We start from the raw sequence: 15,486 nt of genomic DNA on the forward strand, positions 1-15,486 counted from the left end.
TTTTCAAGAAGTGTAAATAAGGGTATAATAGGAAAAAATTTGTTGTCATTTCTTGATTTGTCAAAATGGACAACTAAATAGGGACAACCAAAAAAGGAAATATGGACAAGTAAATAGGGACGGAGGGAGTATATGATAACTTATTCCATTACTATACCAAAAATGATGGGATAACTAATTTAATGACTACCTTATATATATATACCTATAATAAAACATGGGATAAAATAATTCTATGTTTTATTCTGGAATTATTATTACTTATACCTCACACCAAACAAATCTAAGGATTAGTTTGTTAACTAGTTACAATTATTCATGTATTAGTTACGTTAGTATTAGTTATTTCATTTTCTTAATTATCATAAGATGATAGATCACGTATTTTTTTATAACCCATATATTATTTGTTATGTGAGTTTTTAAGTTGCAAATTATATATAAATAACTTACTTCCTAATTAACTATCAAAATTTAAACTCCCTCCGTTCCTATTTAGTTGTCACCATTTCACGCTCCTAAGAAACTAGGTGAATTTATCATTATAGCCTTATTTAGTGTTTTTTTGAAGTCAAGTTTCCAATAAATGAGCATAAATTAACTTATTTTGATTAATTAATAAATTATTAAGGCTAATAATTCTTAAGAATACATTAAGAAAAATAGTGTCATTTATGTATCGATTATGTGAAGTGACAAGTATTAAAGAGTTCTCCCTCTGCCTCAATTTATGTGACTTACTTTCCTTTTTAGTTAGTTATAAAAATAATGACATATTTCTACAATTTATCTTTAAAATGTCTATTTTATCCTTAATGAAATGATTTTTAGCCACACAAATTTCTATTATTCATTTTAGACCACAAATTTTAAAATTTTCTTTTTTTTCTTAAATTTTGTACCAAATCAAATTAGCTCACGTAAAATGAGATAGAGGGAATGTAATTTATAGAGAAGTAAATAGATGAATGATTAGTAAGTATTTAAATATTTTGAAAAGTAAAAGTCAAAGATGAAAGAAAGACCAATAAACGAGTGGCTAGGAAAGGGACAAGGAGGCACGTAGCTTTCAAGTTTTATTACTAGTATATATTGTCTGTGTTTTGTGCGTGTGATAATTGAGAATGAGAGATAAAAGCGCCAAAAACAAACTAGGAAAAAGGTTGGTCTTTTCAGTTCCCAAGTCTTTGTCTGTTCCCTCTCTCCCTTGCCGCGGTTTAATTCTACTCCATCCAAAACACTTCTATTGGACCACTTTTATTTTCCACCATTTTAAATTTGATATAGTAGAATCTATCCAAGTCTTCTTAAATTCATAGTTTTAATTTATGTCTTGTGAAAAAATTGAAATTGAAATTTATTTTTTTAAAATTAAATTGAAAAGAAAATCAAGACTTAATTAATGATATCATACAAATAATATTAAAATAATTAAAAAGTAAAATAGAGAGATGAATAGTAAATATATATAATGATATATTATCAGATTTTTTATATATGTATTCAGGGCTAAATATAGGGACATGAAAAAAGACATAAAGGACAAAATTTCTAGACATTGCATATTATTTTAGAAATTACAGTCTGCCTCGACGCGATTGTTGTTGTTTATGTGTACCCGTTCCACACATGGTTGGTACGTGTGACCTTGTTGTTCTTTGAGGGTTGTTAATATCCTGCAAAATTGAATAACAAGGCCACACGTACCAACTATGTGTGGAACGAGTACACATAAACAACAACAACAGTGTTGAAATAGGCGATAATCTCTAAAACAATATGCAATGTCTAGAAGTTTTTTCCTTTATATTCTTTTCATGTCCCTATTTTTGTCCTCAATATTTATATTAAAAAACTATTAAACTTGACCGCGCCACTTACATTTTTATTTACATATTAATAGTGAAAATATAAAAAATAAACACGAAAACACAACAATAAACGATTGAATAAATAATGAAGAACAACTACTAATTTTTATTTTAAAATACGCCGTTTTTTTAAAAGCCCATGTCAAATATGAGCCTTGTAAGGCTCATGCAAATATGAGTCTTGTATATACAATTTAACCTCGTCCACCCCTCCATCCAAATGTTACTCTTTTGATTTCATACTCAATTTTTGTTGCCCTTTTAAAAAAACTTGCTCTATTTTTAGCCCTTTTGGCTCTGAACTCCTCTCCTGATTACTACAATCTCTCTTTGATTTTTTTTTATAAAAAAATTATCACATGACACTCTAAATAGACAAAACATTCCATCTTGACAAAAATAAAGGGATAAGACACAAGTATCCCCTAGACTATGACCGAAATTCCAGAGATACACCTAAACTTAACTAGGACCCTAGTTAAGTTTAGGTGTGTCTCTGAGATTTCGACCATAATCTAGGAAGGGGGAGGAGGGGGGGGGGGTGTACTTGTGCCTTATCCCAAAAATAAATAAATTATTAGTATTAGTTAAAAATTAAAGATAAAAGTTTCACTATCGCCAAAATAAATAAATAATTTTTTTTGTAAATAAAAAGATAAAAGATAATTAAAATATTTTTCTTATCCCACTCCACCACCACCTCCCACCCCCCCCCCCCCCCCCCCCCCCCCCCCCCCCCCCCCCCCACCAAATATTTTCTTAATTTTTTATATTTCTTCTATAAAGTTTTTTTTTTAAGAAAAAAAAATCTTACTTTATCCCCTCTTCCCCCAAACCCTCCCTCCCCTCCCTCCAAATTTTTTTTTGATATTATTTTTATTTTTTTCAGAAAATTCCTACCCTACTTCACCTAACTCTCCGCTCCCAATTTTTTAAATCGCATATTGTGTTAGAGATATACATATGTTTTTAAGAAAGTATTTCTACTTGTCGCAAGATTTTTAAAAAATAAAATTTCATTTCTATTAAATTCAGTATGCAAGTAGGAAAAAATGGTCACGAACCCATTTCTCAGGTTATGATGACACCTACTACACCCCACTAGTAGGTAAGCCTAACCCTTAACCCCAACCCGCAAGCAACATGCTATTAAGCAGAAGATAATCAATACGAGGCAATAAGCTAATAACAATGCAAATAAAGAGAGATCAATTGAAATAATACAAGAAATCATCCCCGAGACTTGACATCAGTCAATAATAGATGTCACGACCCGAGCTTACACTCTAGATGTGGCCGACACTCAAGAACCATTGCTGGTCCCCAAGCAAACCCTCATCCTGACTGACTACAAGTGGAAGACTAACTCAAGCATACATAAGCATTAAATTGAAAGAAATTCATTGACATGAAATACTCAACTTAAAAAGTCTGAACAATACTCAAAAGAAAGTAAATACAGAAAAAGTCCTCAATTCTGTCTATCTATGAAGCCTCTTCTATTACAGAAGGATATTGAAACAAAACCCATACATCTCCAAACTACTAACTATAAGGTAAAGGTGAAGTCCTCTGGAATACTTGAAGGCTCACCAAAGCTAACTGGAAGGTCAAATGATCTTAACGAAACACCTGCTGATGATCCTGAGTACATGTATTTAAATTATGAAACGATGCACGCCAAATGGCGTCAACACATTAAATGTACAAGAATGTAAGATGTACTAAAACATAACATACAACTTAAACTGATAGAAAGGAAACATACTCACCTCGTCCCAACTCAACTCAACTTAACTCAAGGATACTTAAGAATACTCAACTCAATATGAATGCAACAATAAATATACATGAAACTTTTAAAACAGTAGATAATAACTCGAATGTATATGAAAATACAATAATAACTCTTTACTCTTACTTGGGAGATTCTCTAACTAATAACCATCACTATGAGCTATGTGATGATACAACAGCTCGTCCACGCTACTAGAACTGTCCTATACTGTAACACCCCATAATTTAGTAGACAAACTAGGGATAAGTATGAGGGCATCAAGAGCCAAGGCAAAGGGGCAAGGGCCAAGGCGTCCCCACTTCACGACCACCACCACGGCTCGTGGTCGCTAAGTAAGTAGCCTCCATGAAGCTGCCTCAAAATGGCTCACCTTCACGAGCCACTTCACGGCCAGTGGTGAAGACCACAGCTCATGGGAAGGCCAGTGAAGGTGCCTTAGAGTTTTGGAGGCCAAGACATCATGGCCTAGGCACTTACCAAGGACCACGGGCAGGACCATGGCTAGTGGAGCCTGCCGTGGTGCCTGGGAGTAGGCTTCCTAGTGAGGGCTAAATTAGGAAATTCATTTTTAAGTTAGATTTAAGTGAGGTCATTTTTCCTAGACTTAGTACACCTATATAAGCTATATTAACCCTTTAACCTTCCCAATTAGGTCATTAATTCCAAAACCCGAAAAGAATCCTAAAGTTCATCCTCTCAAATATTTCTCTCTCTAGAACTTGAAGAAGAAGATAGAGTTCGAAGCTAGGTCAAGATCAAGGCACCAAATCTCCAAGATTTTGAGGGCATTGTGATCAAGGTATGATAGCTCTTCATCCATGGGCTTCTTTCATCCATGGAGTCCCTTAGTTTTCCCCAATTATGAAGATGAAATCCCCAAATATTAGTTAGGGTTTCTTCTAATATTATGGGTATTGTTATATATTGATCCAATTGAGTGGATATTGATTGTTTATGATTGAATTAGTAGTAAATCATGTTATTATGATGAAATTACATGTTTACATTCCTAACCCATGTCTTGAAAGATGAAATTGAAGTATGTGGGTTTTGTGCCTTGAAAGGGGAGATTGAGGATTTAGAGATAATCTTCTAGGATTGATGATATGTATAGTAGATTGTTTGAGATTAGGGCATATAGATATGAATTGAATGAGGTTAAAGTATACATGATGATATATGATTTGTATTGATTGAGATTGGGGCTATATGATGAATTATGACTAGAATTGTTTAAGAGCAAAACATATATGAGAAATTATGATTAGACTTGTCTTAAGAGCTAGGCATGTATGATGTTTATGAGATGTAATTTCTTGAGAATAAAGCATGAATGATGACTTATGATTATTAGGGCTTTTTGAGTAGAGCTTGCATGATGAACTATGATTGTTGAGGCTTTCAGAGTAAAGCTAATACCATGAATGTTGCACTGAAATGGAATTGTTGTGGAAGGCCTTTACCCACTTACTCCATACCATGAATGCATGAATGTATAATGTGAAAGGTTTTCTCACATAGAATGATTCTAGGTTGAAAGGTTTGCTCACCTAAAATGAATCAAGCATGTTAGACTAGGATAGCTTGAAGTTGTGACATAAAATCCCTTCATGAATAGCTTGAGTTGGTAAGACAAGACCATGCATGGTTGCTTGAGTAGAAGATCTCATGGTAGCCTTGGATTGAGAAATCGTACCCTTCCTAAGGTTAGTTTGCACTAGCATTATAGAATGCTTGCATGGTAGCATGACTTGGTTAGGCCAAACCATTTCAGTAGCTTGGATTGAGCAATAGTACCCTTCCTTGAACAATTTGTACTTGCATGATAGTATGCTTTACCTGGTAGATTGGTCTAGCATAATATGGTACTTTTTCCTTGGTAGCCTTAAATTGGTAAAATCATAACCATTCATAAGTAATGTATGTATTGGAGTAGTTAAGAAGTACTCTTCCATGAATAGTAGATATAGATAAAGAGGGACAAGTCCTAATCAAAGTAGCATTATTTTGATGAAACATGGTTACTTCAAGGAAGTATCGTAAGTATGTTTTCATATGAGGTTTGCTTATATGATGTATGCTAGCTTGGATTGTTGCTATAGTTGCCTTTCTTTATCAAATGTAGCCGATGATATTGAGTTCCATCCCCATGGCTAGGTTCATAGTAGAGCAAGAAGTGAAGACTTGGTGAGTCCTCATAGCATCGATGATTTGATCACCTTTCCTTTATGTCTTTTATTTTTATGTTAGAACTTTTGTATGGGCTGAGTCCCAAAGACATTTATGGTTTTAGATGGTTTGAGACAAAGTGTTATAGACTTCCGCTTGTTTTTAAAAGACTTTGATATTTTGAAAAAATTGTTTTAAAATTCCGCATCATTTCTAGTACTTTATGTTATGATATGCTAAGCGGATTGTATGAGGCCTCTTGGGGTCTTGTACACCTTGTTACATCTAGGGGATACCCCTGGGTCGTGACAAACTTGGTAATCAGTGCACAAGGTTTAGAATGATTCTAAGATGTCTCAAAACCACGTCTAGTAGAGTCTTGTTCAAAAATGAGAAGCGCACCACATTTATGAATAGGAAGCTATTAGATGATTAGGAAATCTCACTTCTTCATTCTCTAAGTCGTGCCATGGAGATTAGCTCTATAAGGTCTTTCTCCTAATCCTTACCCTCGATGGTCTACAGGATATGGCTAATACAAGGATAAATGCTAGAAGAAATGAGGAAGACATGGTGGATCAAAAGGTTCCTCCACAAGCTCTACAAGCTTCGATTGACCCTTTGGGTGAGAATGTTACAAATGCGGAGTTTAGGTCGACGTTACAAATATTGGCCCAACCCATGATGGCACAAGTTAATAGGGAAGTGGTAGCACCGATGAACCCAATAGTGGGTACGACCATTTCAAGAGTGAGGGATTTTATGACGATGAACCCTCCGAAATTTTATGGCTCCAAAGTTGATGAATATCCTTAAGGGTTTATAGATGAGGTGTATAAGGTACTTGCTATCATGGGAGTAACCCCAGTAGAGAAGGCAGAATTAGCCGCTTACCAATTGAATGATGCTGCTCAAGTGTGGTACAATTAATGGAAAGAGACTAGGCCGGTATAAGGCTGGCAAGGGGACGAGGATTGAGGGACGGGACAGGGGACTCCTTGGCCGGGTTTTTGGGGGGACCGGGATTGGGGGGATAAAAATTCGTCCCATCCCGTCCTACTATATATACGGGATGGGACAGGATTTGGCGGGACGGGATGGGACGGGACGTGGGATTTTTTTTTTTATATGTTTATTTATTTGTATTGAAATTATATATTATTGAATAGCTTTTTTAGTTTATTTAGTTAATTAGTTTTCAATAACATTTTTAGCTAATAAAAAATGCTTAAGTTTTCAAATTTCAAATTTCAAATTTCAAGTTTCAAGTTTCAAGTTTCAAATTTCAAATTTGAGAAGTTCAAATTTGTATTTTAAATATTTTAAAAGAATTTAACTTGAAATTTAAATGTCAAATTTCAATTTTTAAATTAAGTATTTTAAAGTTAGTATTTTAAAATTAAAATTAAAATGCAAGACAATAATTATATAAAAAAGACTTGAATAAAGCCTTCAAATTTATTTAATAAAATCTAATTGCAACTTAGAACTTAGAAGTTACAATTTACAAATATTAGTGGTGTAACTAATCTACACAGCCACCTTCTAGAAAGGGTTCTATTTCAATAAATTCTCATATGTAAAACTAATATTTGTTACAAATATTAGATGAGTAACTAATTTACGCAGCCACCTTCTAGGAAGGGTTCTGCTTCAATTAGTTCTCGGATGTAATCTAATATTTGTATTCTCCTTTAAAATTCAATTCTAATTGTAGTATCATATCGACGGTAACATCCTCCGGTGTTGGCAAACTTGCTAGAAACTCTTGTGACTCTAATTCATCATCACTAGATCCAATTACCACATTAATCCAAGCTTCTTGTTTGGAACTTAACCTTGGCAAATTATGGTTCCTCCTCTCAGCGTTGACCCAATCTCTAAATAAAACTGATGTTTCCAAACTTTCTTCCGCCAATGAATGTCTATGATCGCCAAGTTGAAACCTTGCCGCACTAAAAGCAGCCTCTAATGCAACTGATGAAGCTTGAATAGCTAGAACATCATGAACCATTTTGCTCAAAATTGGAAATGCAACGCTCCGCCTCCTCCACTATGCTAATAAATCTTCATTGCCATCTCCGTCTTCCACTGTTTCTAAAGATTGATTAAGATATTCTTCAAAATCATCACTGTTAGTAGAATTAAGACTAAGAAAACCTCGCATATAACTTGAAATTTGAGCTTTACTCTGAGGATTAGAAGTTTGACCAACTTCTCCTTGAGTATTTCCTGTAGTTATATATTTTTCACACAAAATTGTTGCTTCTACTTTTATGCTAGACTTACACATTTCACAAGTTGGATTTTTTTCCGATAAAATTTCTAAAGTATCATAAAAAGTGTCAACAAGTTCCTGCACACCTCGTAATTTATAGTCAGGATGAAGTAAAGTAGCAGTTAAAAAATTTGAGAAATAGGAAAAAAATATTTTTAAAATTTTTCAGTCATACCTTCAATTGCAACTCTAAATTTTTTAATTTTTTTGTGTTTAGAAAATTGAATTGAAATAGCACAAATATTTATTAATACTGATGAAATAGTAGGATAATAAATTCCAGAAAACATGATTGTAGCATCGTAAAAAAGTCTTAAAAAATTCTAATAGTTCATTAGTTTCTTCCCAATCTTCTTCACAAATTCTCTCTAATGGGTCAACATTATGAGCATTAAACACCATTTGTATGAGTCTTTTATATTCGTAAGTAACTGAAACCATTTCGTAAAAAGAATTCTACCTTGTTTTAATATGTCTTGGAATTTTTCTTGGTGGCAAATCACATAGTACACAACGCTCATTAAATTCCCTTATTCTAGCAGCTCTTTGAGCATAAAAAATCCAGGCAACAACATATTCAATTTTCATACAACCACATTTAAATAATGAAATACCATCTTGTACAACTAAATTTAATATATGTGCAACACATCTAACATTAAAAGAATTATCATCAATTGGACATAATCTAGTTTTTAACATACTAGCAGCGTTTATATTATTAGATGCATTATCTAATGCGACAGACATTACTTTATCTATAAGCATGTAATAATCTAGAACACTCAAAATATTTGAAGCTAAATATGCACCAGTTTTTTTCTCTACACATTCTTTATAACTTAAGATTCCTTTTTGCAAATTCCAGTTATGATCAATCCAATGTGCTGTAACAATTAAATAATCACGTCCATTAACACTATGACCCATGTCCAAAGTTATAGACACTCTACAATCTAATATGCTAAATATACAACGAAGATATTGACAATGTTTACCTTGATATACAAAAATATCAGATTTAATAGTATTTCTTGAAAAACCTCTATAAGTAGGATTATAAGTTTGTTGAATACATTCAACAAAACTGGGATGTGAAGGAAAACTATAAGGCAAACCACAAACATAAACCATTTTAGCTAAATTTTCGCGATCTCTTTCCTTATTATATTTACGTTGTGTTAGTGGACACCGGGGTTAGAAGGATCTAATGTTCCTTGAACCATGTTAGAAGCCCTTACAGATTCATTAACATTAATATCAAAATCATTAACTGAAATTCCTTTTTTCCTATCGGCTAATGATTTAGCTTCTTTATATTGAATCGGCACATAAGATAACAAATGTCTATTTAAGCCCTCCGTCCCACCATGACCTCCACCTTGTTTATGTTTAAAAGGTTGCTTACACTTATTACAAATAACAATAGAGTTTTCCTTATCTAAAGTCATAAATTGCCACACAACAGAAGTTTTAGGGCGTTGATACTTCACCTTCTCCCTTGTAGGAGGTACAAGGTGTGGGCGTCCACAATTTTGCTCCGTTGAATTTGTAGTTTCATTTGGAACTTTTGTCACCGGACTAGTAGGTGTATCTTCTAATTCCTCTTCTCCCGAACCAACTTCTACTTCTTCACTTGAATTTTCATCAATATAAGGATTAATATCAGCATAAATTTGTTGTAAAATTTCATGATAGTGTTGAGCATTTGAATCAATATCATAAGAAGTATCATCAACATAAGTAGAATCATTTGTATTAAATTTAATTCTAGACATTGATTTAGAAGAAGTACCACCACATTTACTCTTATTTTTTTCCTTACTACTTTTTTTATTAAAATTAAATAATTTACTAATGCCACTTGGTTCTTTCTCTTTTCCTTTACCGGTATTTTTTTTGCTAGAACTCATATTTAATTATATGTAAAGTGTAATATAAAAATAATAATAACAAAAAAATTAATGACGAAAAATAAAATATAAATATTATGAAACGAATATACCAAACATCTGCGTTAATAGCAGACGTTATTACCAATTTTTGAAGCTTGTAGTTTGTTGTAACTTGTAATTTGGAACTCCAATACTTGATAGCAACTATGAGAATTATATATATTATGATATAATTTTAAAATTTAGAATTGAAATATATGTATTATGATATAATATGAGACTTAAATGGAATAAAAAATTGAGACTTAAGATTGAGAGGATATAGAAAATAGATGAGAGAATAGATGATTTTGTAAGAAATAATAAGGGATAGATGGGTATTTATAATATTAAAAATGGGTTAAAGTGTATTTATGATAACTTGAGGGTTTAAATTAAAGTATTAAAAGTAGGGGGGGTGGTATGGGGTGTTGGGGAAGTGAAAAAGGTAAAAAAATCTGTTGGGGGGGCCCACTAGCCATTGCCCCAATGGTCCCCAACGGATATAATTTTAAAACAAAAAAAAATTTGAGGGGATCCCGCGAAACCTGCCGGTTTAGCCGGACCGGTTCGACCGGGACCAAAGGGTGAATCGGCCCCTAACCGGTCCCTTATCCCGAACCCCTCCCAACCCACGAGAACTTATGGGACCGGGTCCAGCGATCCGGTTCTCGAACCGGTAGCGGGTCGGGGCGAGCCGATCTGGTCCCTCTGCCAGCCCTATGCCGATAGGAGTGGGTCCTGTAGAGAGGGACGTGTTTAAATTGGCATTTTTAGATAGGTTCTTCCCTCTTAAGATGAGGGAAGTCAAGGTGCATAAGTTCCTTTACTTTTGTCAAGGGAGTGTGAGTGTGAAAGAGTATGCCCTTAAGTTCACCCAATTGTCTAAGTATGCTTCATCTCTAGTATCCGACCCTAGGACAAGAATGAGTAAGTTTATGTCGGGTGTGTCCGATTTGATAGAAAAAGAATGTCGTATGACAATGCTTATCCACGACATGGATATTGCTCGTCTTATGACTCATTGCCGACAAATTGAGGAGACAAAGTTAAAAGAGAGGTCTAGGGAGAAAAAGAGGTCTAGAATTGATGATGAAAAGTCCTTTCATGATGGGTCTGACGGATATGGTTGTTCTAGGAACTGACAAATGTTTTTTGGACCAGGTTCTTTCAATGCTTCTAAGTATGAGGAGGATATGGTGTCTAACCCTAAACCGCAAGAAATTAGAAGTGAATCCCTATGGCCTACTTGTGCTAGGTGTGGAAAGAGATATGAGGGTAAATGTTTAGCCGGCGTAGAATGTTGTTTTAGTTGTGGTGAAAGTGGTCACAAAATGAGGAATTGTCCTAAGGCAAAGGCTAAAGGAAGAGAATATACTCCTAAGCAAAACCGGTTTTATGCATTTCAAGCTAGATGTGACCATGAGCTTGCTCCAAATGTGGATCCCGGTAATTTGATAGCTTCCTAATTGATTGTTTATGCTTTGTTAGATTATGATGTCATTTTTGTGATATTTTGGTTGCACTCCTATTATGCTCCTATGTGATTGTAGAACCCGTATAGTCAAATTGTTAGTTCTCAAAGGAACCTATCCAAGAGTGGAAAGGGGAAGTCTATGCCAAGAGTTTAGATTATGTTTTGTCTTAAAGTTGACTTAAAGGGTTGTATGTACCACCTAGTTAAGGTGAGAGAGAAGAGTTCAAGTGTTGACCAACTACAAAGAGTTAGTTATCTTTTAAGATTGATCCTAAGTATGGTCATTATGTGTAGGGTGTTTAGATAATGCCTAGATATGTTTGGTTTGTAGACTCTAGCAAAGGTAGTGTTATGGTTTAAGATGCTTCCGGATCGTCTTACGTGTTAAATGTGAAAGTTAAGCAAAGTATGGATCCAACCTTAGTATAATTGAAATAAACGGTGTTAGGAAGTCCATTGAGGCCTCCTCCCAAGGGGGAGATGGTGTGCCTAGATGTCAAGGTTTCTAAGTGACTCTAATGTTCATGACTAGGGAGTTAAGGAAAAAGGAATCTTTCTTATAGGGAAGTTTCGGTAGAGATCTTAGACCGACAAGTTAAGAGGTAGCTTTCGTGAAACTGTTAGGAAGGAATCTTTTAGTGAGGGTGCTATTTGGGAGGCCGAGGCCGTTATGATGTCCCGATATTCTCATCCCTTATCCTTCTACTCCTCCCCTAGCTTGAGATGATGAGTTCCTCAGGATTTGTTATGTGTATGAAGTCATATGTTTTTTAGATGTTCCCATGATTTCCTTATGTGATGAATGCTCATGAAAACTTATGTTTTAAAATAAAAAAATGAGTTTGTATGATGGATTTTCGTCATGTTGTAGTGCATTGTGTATAAGTTGCCTATAGACTTCATGAGATGAATTGATGAACATGTTTTAGCTACGAGTTGAGAGTTCCTCCTCGAATGCGTGCTTTGAGAATAGGTTGCATATAGGCTTCATGAGTTTGTGTTGAGCATGTTTTAGCTCGGAGATGGTAGTTCCTCCATGGACATGATTAGTTATGAGATTTCATGCAAAATGGGTTGATAGATGTAGCTCCCACTTCCTTGTGTTGCATTGAGTATGTTTAGCTTGGAGTTGAAGTTTTCCTCCTTGGTTATGTGCATTTAGATATGTTGCATGCATGATGGGCTGCTAGTCTAGAGTTGTTTGTTTTAGGGGATGTCTAGATCGTCATTCGAGGATGAATGTTTCCAAGGGGGAGATATTGTAACACCCCATAGTTTAGTAGGACAACTAGGGCTAAGTATGAGGGCATCAAGAGCCAAGGCAAAGGGGCAAAGGGGCAAAGGCCAAGGAAAAAGGGCAAGGCCCTAACCAAGGGCCTAGGATCCCCCAAACTTGCCAAGACACTGCCCCACTTCACGAACACCACTACGGCTAGTGGTGAGCACCACGGCTCGTAGTGTGGCTCGTGGTGGCAAAGACAGTAGCCCCCATGAAACTGCCTCAAAATGGCTCACTGTCACGAGCCATTTCACGGTCAGTGGTGAAGACCACGACTCGTGGGAAGGCCAGTGAATGTTCCTTAGACTTTTGGAGGTCAAGACATCATGGCATAGCCACTGCTCAAGGACCATGGCCAGTGGTGAGGACCATAGCTCGTGGAGCCTGCCGTGGTGCCTTAGAGTAGGCTGCTTAGTGAGGGCTAAATTGGGAAATTCCTTTTTAAGTTAGATTTAAGTGAGGTCATTTTGCCTAGACTTAGTACACCTATATAAGATAGTTTAACCCTTTAACCACCACAATTAAGTCATTAAATCAGAAACCCCAAAAGAATCCCAAAGTTCATCCTCTTAAATATTTCTCCCTCTAGAACTTAAAGAAGAAGATAGAGTTTGAAGCTAGGTAAAGACCAAGGCACCAAATCTCCAAGATTTTGAGGGAATTGTGATCAAGGTATGATAGCTCTTCATCCCTAGATTTCTTTCATCCATGGAGTCCTCTAGTTTTCCTTAATTGTGAAGATGAAATCCCTAATTCTAGTTAGGGTTTCTTCCAATATTGTGGGTATTGTTATATGTTGATCTAATTGAGTGGTTGTTGATTGTTCATGATTGAATTAGTAGTAAATCATGCAATTATGATGATATTACATGTTTACATGCTTAACCCATGTCTAGAAATATTAAATTGAAGTATGTAGGTTTTGTGCCTTGAAAGGGGAGATTGAGGATTTAGACATAGTCTTCTAGAATTGATGATATGTATAGTAGATTGCTTGAGATTGGCATATAGATATGAATTTAATGAGGTTAAAGTATACATGAAGCTATATGATTAGTATTTATTGAGATTGGGGCTATATGATGAATTACTACTTGAATTGCTTAAGAGTAAAACATATATGAGAAAATATGGTTAGACTTGTCTTAAGAGCTAGACATGTATGAAGTTTATGAGATGCAATGTCTTAAGAATAAAGCGTGAATGATGACTTATTATTATTAGGACTTTTAGAGTAGAGCTTGCATGATGAACTATGATTGTTGAGGCTTTGAGAGTAAAGCTAATACCATGAATGTTTCATTGTAATGGAATTGTTGTGGAAGGCCTTTACCCACATACTCCATACCATGAATGCATGAATGTATAATGTGAAAGGTTTTCTCACATAGATTGATTTTAGGTTGAAAGGTTTGCTCACCTAAAATGAATCAAGCATGTTAGACTAGGATAGATTGAAGTTGTGACATAAAATCCCTTCATGAATAGCTTGAGTTGGTATGACAAGACCATGCATGGTAGCTTGAGTAGAAGATCTCATGGTAGCCTTGGATTGAGAAATCGTACCCTTCATAAGGTTAGCTTGCACTAGCATAATAGAATGTTTGCATGGTAGCATGACTTGGTTAGGCCAAACCATTTCATTCGTAGCTTGGATTGAGCAATAGTACCCTTACTTGAATAGCTTGAACTTGCATGGTAATATGTTTTACATGGTAGCTTAGTCTTGCATAATATGGTGTTTTTTCCTTGGTAGCCTTGAATTGGTAAAATCGTAACCATTCATGTGTAATGTATGTATTAGACTAGTTAAGAAGTACTCTTCCATGAATAGTAGAAATAGCTAAAGAGGGACAAGTCCCTAATCAGAGTAGCATTATTATGATGAAGTATGGTTACTTCAAGGATGTAACACCCCATATCCGAAAACAGACCTCAAGGTAGATTTCCAGAAGTTACAGGTGCAACCCACGGTTGCCACTTACGGACCGTAGGGTGACCCACGACCCGTGGTGGTGGTCTGTGGTTCACATATGCAACCCTTCAGACTCCGCCCCAAAAGTTATTCTAAATGTCGACCCATGGACCGTAGGTCAGGTCATAAACCGTGTTCTGCGTCTGTGGATTAGACCCCCAAATTCTTGCCTCCAGTCACAATTGACAGTTGACCAGTATTGACCGTTAGTCGATCGACGATCCGTCTGTCTTGTCCGTCTGTGACCCCAACATCAGTTAAGTCAAAGGTCTTTTAGTCTTTCGCTTATGCGTTGGACCCCTAAGCTATGTCGTTTAAACATTAAACTACATAGTTTTGGTCAGCTTTAGCCTAGAAACATAACTAGAACTTACCTAAGTCAGATCATTCATCAAAACTTAGAAAAATTAGAGCGTAATAGGAGAAAAAGGTCAAGAACCCTAGTTCAAGAACGCTCAGTTCCAGCCCCGAAATTGAAAGATTTCTCCGTGGAATGCGTCACCAGGTATGTGGGATTTCACTAGTAGTTTCCTTTTGCCCATTAGGTCCCTAGATTTCAGTCAGAATCTTGATTCCCTTAATATTATCTAGACTTAGAGTTTCTTGAATGTTAGAATTATTGGGTTTTAGCTGTTAGAATGATCCAAATCGTATTATCATGAATTCATTATCGTTATTGCCCAGGTTCATGCATAAACTCAGAAC

At 35.4% G+C, this 15,486-nt stretch overlaps 1 protein-coding gene across 2 annotated transcripts in view; it reads left to right on the plus strand.

Annotated features, from left to right (window-relative positions):
- The window catches only part of LOC125869149 (agamous-like MADS-box protein AGL9 homolog), a 594,250-nt gene that overhangs the window by 282,076 nt on the left and 296,688 nt on the right, over positions 1 to 15,486 (plus strand). The gene's annotated exons all lie outside the window — the stretch shown is intronic.

The sequence above is a fragment of the Solanum stenotomum genome, chromosome 6 (genome assembly GCF_019186545.1).
Source record: "Solanum stenotomum isolate F172 chromosome 6, ASM1918654v1, whole genome shotgun sequence".
Classification (NCBI taxonomy): Eukaryota; Viridiplantae; Streptophyta; class Magnoliopsida; order Solanales; family Solanaceae; genus Solanum; species Solanum stenotomum.